At 39.5% G+C, this 6,477-nt stretch overlaps 1 pseudogene; it reads left to right on the forward strand.

The window, feature by feature from the left end:
- Positions 1-5,503: 5,503 nt before the first annotated feature.
- LOC106144718 (small ribosomal subunit protein uS8 pseudogene) lies at positions 5,504-6,271 on the forward strand (annotated as a pseudogene).
- Positions 6,272-6,477: the final 206 nt, after the last annotated feature.

The following is a 6,477-nucleotide window of genomic DNA, read 5'->3' on the forward strand; positions in this document are numbered from 1 at the left end:
TTAGCCCTTAAAAATAAATTAAGTGGATGGTAGACCCAACTCATGAGTCAGAATGGACTTTAAAAGCACAAAGTCTCCAAAATATCAGTGAGTCAAAAACACAACAGCGTAAATCTTCTAAATGCTAGGAAGTCAGTTCATTATCGTCCTCTGGGAACAATGACTTGGCAGAGACTTCCTCTCAACATATGTGTCCATGAGGATCAGCCCAACAGTGGAAAGCCAAGGTATGGTTACTCTAAAGTGCCTCAAGGTTTCCAGCAAGAAGAGATGCATATCAATGTTATTTGTGTTTTTCAAAACAAGTTATAGGGTCAAGCTTGAGTTCAAAGGGTGGGAACATGATCCTATAGGAACCAGAAGGACAAAAGACTGAAATATTTGGTCAATAGAACTTAGGACTTCCACACTTGCCTTCTAGAAGATTCCTTCCACCCAGAAGGAAGAACATGCTCACTCTTGACTTCCATATTCACATTGTATTTAGCACTTTCTTCCACCAAGCCAACCTAATGTAGCCTAAATTATCTCCAGCACTTACTCTCACCTAGTGTTAACTGTTTGATAGCCTGTCGCCACCATCTACGTGTAAATAAGAAAAGCAAGGACCAGATCTCTTTTCTTTTTCATTGTAGTCTGAAAATCTAGCTCAGTGCCTTTTACAAAACCGTCTGAACAAATATTTGTTGGAGGAATTTCTCGTAACTTTTCATGTGTCTTTGTTTTTATCTGCCCAAAGAGACTGGCAACGCCTCGGTATGCAGTACATAAAGACAGGAATTTACATCCCATGTATCTCCCAGTGACTCATCATGGAGATATTCACAGACTGGCAAGAATATAGTAAGTAATTGTTGTAACTAAGCCAATTAGTTGTATCAGAGCTGTTCATCAGGGGCAGTGTGCAATATACCCCTATTAAGAAGGTACTTTCAGGGCTGATGTTGTGGCTCAGTGGTAGAGCGCTCGCCTAGTGCGTGCAAGGCCCTAGGTTCAATCCTCAGCACCACATAAAAATAAATAAATAAAACAAAGGTACTGTGTCCAACTACAGCTAAAAAATAAATATTAAAAAAAAATTAAAAAAAGAAGGTACTTTCAGAGCCGGCACCATCTTCTGAACTCAAGTCCATAAGAGACACACAGTGCCATCCTTGGCTTCCTGTAAAAGTACATGACAGTTTTGGGGTTTTTTGGGGGGGTGGAGGGGAAGACCAACAGATGACTGCATAGGTCTTCTTGAACTGTTGGTGGTCAATCTGTGTCTGGAAGTGAAACTCCCCTTTCCACAGGATTTCAACATAGCAGTAACCACAGGGTATGAATTTTGGCCAGTGTTAGTGTCTCAGCTTACCTTGAATCTTAATGTGAAAATAATATGTTCCACTCCCTTATGTTCCCTTTCCTCAGGTAGCCAAATCTTAAAATAATGCCGAGATTAAAATCCACTCCTTCTTGAGCAGGTCATCATCTGTGACGACATAACTGTCTCTATGACCTTCCCCATGTCGGAGAGAGCTGCAAAATTGTTGAGATTTTCACAGCAGAAAACATCCCTTGGTTACCAGGTGATTTGTGTTTCTACTGACAAGCTCAAATATAGATATTCAGACATTTTTCATGCTGTAATACCGCTGGACTTATAACCTTCTTCCTCAGAAAAATGCAGTTTCAGTTGACTGAGGACTTCCTTAATCTTCCAAATCACACAAACAACATAGGAAGCCAATGTGGCATACAAGAAAGAGCTCCAGAGGCCTTCTTTAATTTCATGGTATATCTTGGGCAAGTTACTTAACATGAATTTCAGTTTCCTCATCAAAAGAAAAAAACAGAGGAAAATAATGCTTACTTCCTAGGATTAACTGATACAGCATAGTGTTTATCTCTGTTTCTGACCTGCAGGAGATATTCAATAAATGTTTGTTCTTTTTTAATAGCTACATTAACTATTAAACAAGGTGCCAATTTAAAGTCCTTTCAATAAAATCACACAGAAATCTCAGAATTGTTTTGAGATGTTGAATATAAGAGCTCACAACAGGGCCAAACACATGGTTAACTCTATGGATGAACCTTGGCCATCAGCCACTACACTGGGATATGCTACTGTGCTGCAATCTAATTCATACACCTTCCCCCATGCTTTCATCTCATACATATAGCTTTCCTAAAATGTTTCATGTTCTAGCTACGCTGGAGATGTAGTTCAGGGGTAGAGTATTTGCCAAACATACATGAGGCCCTGGGTTTAATCTCCAGAACCACAAAAAAAATTAATGAAATATCACTCTCTCTCTTACATTGTGATTGGGAGTGTACGTTGGGACAACTTGTTTATATGGATAGCAATATAGCAATGTCCATGAAAATTTTAAATGCAAAAATTATTTGAGCCAATAATTCTCCTAGGAATTTATTCTATAGATATCCTACCGCATATGAAATGTGATATAAGTAGAAAATTATTAGAACATTGCTTGAAACAACAAAATACTCTCCTCCATTAGTAGGAAAGTAAACAATGATATGGCCATACAGGACTTCTGTAAATGAGTCAATCATAAATACAGACCTGGAACAATCCCCAAGCTATGTCATTTTAAAATGTCTAATAAAAAGAATTCAGAGAGGGGCTGAGGATGTGGCTCAAATGGTAATGTGCTTGCCTGGCATGCACGGGGCGCTGGGTTCAATTCTCAGCACCACATAAAAATAAAAAAATAAAGATGTTGTGTCCACTGAAAACTGAAAAATAAATATTAAAAAATTCTCTCTCGCGCGCGCTTCTCTCTCCGCGTTTAAAAAAAAGAGTACAGAGAAATCTCTATATTACAATTTAGAATAAAAATAATATGCACATCTATACTCATAGAAACATAGGACATCTCTAAAAGGACACACAGGGGACTGTGAATGGCAATTACCTCTGCAGAGTCAAACCAGGTGGCCCTGGGGAAAAGCATAGTGATAAATTATTTTTCACAGAATGTATTTAAAAACATCTTTTGAGTTTTTCACTATATACATGTAGTATTTGTAAAAATTTATCATTAGCCAGATGTAGTGATATGTGACTATAGCCCCAGTCATTAGAAGACCAAGGCAGGAGGATGGGAAAGAAAATATTACTATATGACTATATTAGTAAAAGCTCTCCCTAATCCGTTCATAAAGCAGTGATTAAGTCTAGGAGGAGAGCGATAGAAGAAAGTCTACAATGTTTTATTTATTTATTTATTTTACAAAAGTAAAGCATTCATGTTACTTATAATTTTTTACAAACATAGTATGAAAAGAGAAAAATAACTAAAAAAAATTAAAGGACTGGAAGGGGAAATAAAGCTAGTTCAACCATTGTCATTTCCACACAACATTCACTGCCCATCAATGAACAATCATTTATTGAATATTTATTAAGTCCTAATTTCTGTTGGATGGCTGCAGTGAGAGAAAGAGAAGTCAAAGAGATAGAGGGCCCAGGCTCTACCCTCAGGAAGCTCTCATCTGATTGGCTGGATGAGACTGACAGGTGAAATGGTGAGCAGCATCTAGCAGTAAAGAAGACTCATGAAGCAGGAGGCTGGCTAGGGAGAGGCGACTTTCTAACGGAGGGCTTTGCAGATCCTTTGCAACAGAGATAATGATGACTTTAGGAACAAGTTATGTCTCCGCCTTTCTCCATTTCCTCTTCTTTAAAATGGAAAGCCTTCTTTGGCTCTCTTCTCACAAGGATGCTGTTAGGATTAATGAGGTAAAGTTTGTGCTTATGTAGCGTCTTCTGAGAACTCAGAGTGCTTTGCCAAGTATTCTTATTAATATTCATAGGATAGTTTATATATTTTTCACCTTTTACTTTGGAAGTTGCACATCTATACATAAACACTCCGATTCTTCTCACACTCTTCCTCAACATCACTTTCTTTTTTGCCTCAAAATAGTGCAGATCCAAACTTTAAAATCTTGGTGGTTTTATATAGCTCAAGGCTAATAACATCACACAGCTTGCCTGCAGGAGAACCCACCTGTACATTCTAAAATTTCCACAGTATCCATTGTATCCATATGCATGATACACCTGAGCACATGGTAAGATATCAAATATGCAGCAAGGGAGAGAAAACTATCTATATCCAAACCTATTTTCTAAGAAGAGTGAATTGCATTAGCAATAAGGGGCTTGTGGGTGGGCTTGCAAGTTTGGAGATAGAGGCTGAGCCCCACCTGCCTCCACTGCCCCCAGGAGCCAATTCATTCTGCATAACAGGGTGATCTGGGGTTAGGGAAGGTAGAGAGTGTGAAAAGACAGAGAAGGAGGGAGCACACATGGAGCAAGAAAACTGGAGCCAGGAAGTTGCAAGAGGCCATAGAACTTAGGGTGTGGTTCTTCCCTGCATTCTTCCTTCCCAGATTTGAAAAACTTCCACTTAATCTTATAAAATGTTGGAGTTTGTGGATTTTTGTAATAACTAGGCTGAGTTTTCACCCAGAGAGATGGGAGTGGTGAAACAGACAAGGTGATGAGCCTGGGAAATTACAGAAATCATGGAGAACCCTGGACTTTCCATGCCTTGGCAGTGACTAGGTTCCAAATTAATCAGATTGAATCTCTAAAGGAGAAAGGGCACCATCAACTTTAGAATATAGATATGTAATGTCTACTGATGCATGTTATTTATGCATACTTGCCAATATTAGGGTCTTTACAAAGTAAAATCTTACGTTTGAAACAGAAGATCCAGTTCAGCTCTCCTCTTGGATCAAGAGGCAGAATGGAGAATAGACATCACCTCCCCTAAGCCATAGCCAAGATTGAAGCTTAGCTCTTCCACCTTTTAGTTAGGCTCTGGCTGAACTTAACAAAATCATGCTACCTTCCAAACATGTCTTTCTTCAGGCTTGCTTCTGCCCTGTTTGCACATTTGAGAACAGCACTGGCGGAAGCCTTCCACTTGAGAAGGAGTAGGAGGGCTGCCTACTCATATCACGCTACCTGTTTGGCCCCATGCCAGTATCACCAAACAAAGCTTCTTGCAGCAACTGAGAAGAAGCCATTTGCATAACTTAAAGCTATGTTAGAGTGTTGTGCTTCATGTCTGAGCAGCATAAGTCTTGAGCTTTAAATAGCCCAACCCTAACATATATTTAAGAGCAATGTTCTGAAGCCTGTGTTACATAAAGTGGAACACTTAGTGACACCACAGCAAGTGCAAAGTCCCCTTTCTTGAAAATTGACAGGAGCCAACCTCAGCAAGACAGCTGGAAGGAAAACTTTCCTATGACCTGAAATTCAAAAGTGGTCTCCCTGTTCATAATTGGAAGAGTCCTACAATATTCTAGCAAGCCCAGATCTTTCCTAACTTGGTCTGCCAGTGCCTTATGAGCCCTCTAACAGAGCCACAGTGAGGTCACTCTTCTGGATTAGACAATGAAAAAAGGAGTCAATTCTTGGATGGATACTTAGGAATAGGGAAACATGCCTAGGTACAAAGGCAGAGCCTTAATGGGTGAGCAGAAGTGGTAGACAATTCTTTTTCTCCTTTTGTCTCCTCCAACTTAACATATAGACCCATATGAGTTTCTACTATTCTCTTTCATTTCCTAATAGTTGCTTTACACACTTAGAAAGAATGAAAAGTCAAATTGTGCTCCAGAATCATCTAGGGAATTTTAATAGAATATGCATGCCTAAGGTCTGCCCCAAACTTACTGAGTGACAATCTGGAAAGGGGTAGAGGCTTTGACAGGTGTGTTCAATGCAACAGATGTTGGCAGGTTGAAATAGGGTGTTGACAGAAGGGATAGAGAGAGATGGAGGGATGAATAAATATTGAAAAAGGAGGAATCAAACTCTTTCCACATCTTTCCATGCCTCCATAATAGTGTGAGTGAGTGTCTTGGTTGGTGTTCTCAAGAGCAACAACAATGCCGAGAAGACAAGCAAATGTCAAGTCTTTATTACGTTGTGCTCCAAAATCATCATCTGGTTTCTAGCTGTGGTGATGAAGCACAGTTACATTGGCGAATTTGAAATCGTTGATGATCACAGAGCTTGGAAAATTGTTGTGAACCTCACAGGCAGGTTGAACAAGTGTGGAGTGATCAGCCCCAGATTTCATGTGCAGCTCAAAGACCTAGAAAAATGGCAGAATAATCTGCTCCCATCCCATCTGTTTGGTTTCATTATATTGACAATTTAAACTGGCATCATGGACTGTGAAGAAGCAAGACGAAAACACGAAGGAGGAAAATCCTGGGATTCTTTTTCTAGGAATGTAAAATAAACATACAAATAAAATCCCTTAATGGGCAGGGAGGGGCATGGTGATTGATTGGATATGAGAGATGAGAGAGAATAAAGAGTCAAGGATGATTTCCAGATTTGCCCTTGAGCAACTAGATTGATTGCAATTTTATTTACCAAAACAGGGATCCATATTCCTTCAAAGACTACTCTCCTCTGGAGAGAGTGCACCT

This window comes from Ictidomys tridecemlineatus, chromosome 7 (genome assembly GCF_052094955.1).
Source record: "Ictidomys tridecemlineatus isolate mIctTri1 chromosome 7, mIctTri1.hap1, whole genome shotgun sequence".
In the NCBI taxonomy this organism is placed as follows: Eukaryota; Metazoa; Chordata; class Mammalia; order Rodentia; family Sciuridae; genus Ictidomys; species Ictidomys tridecemlineatus.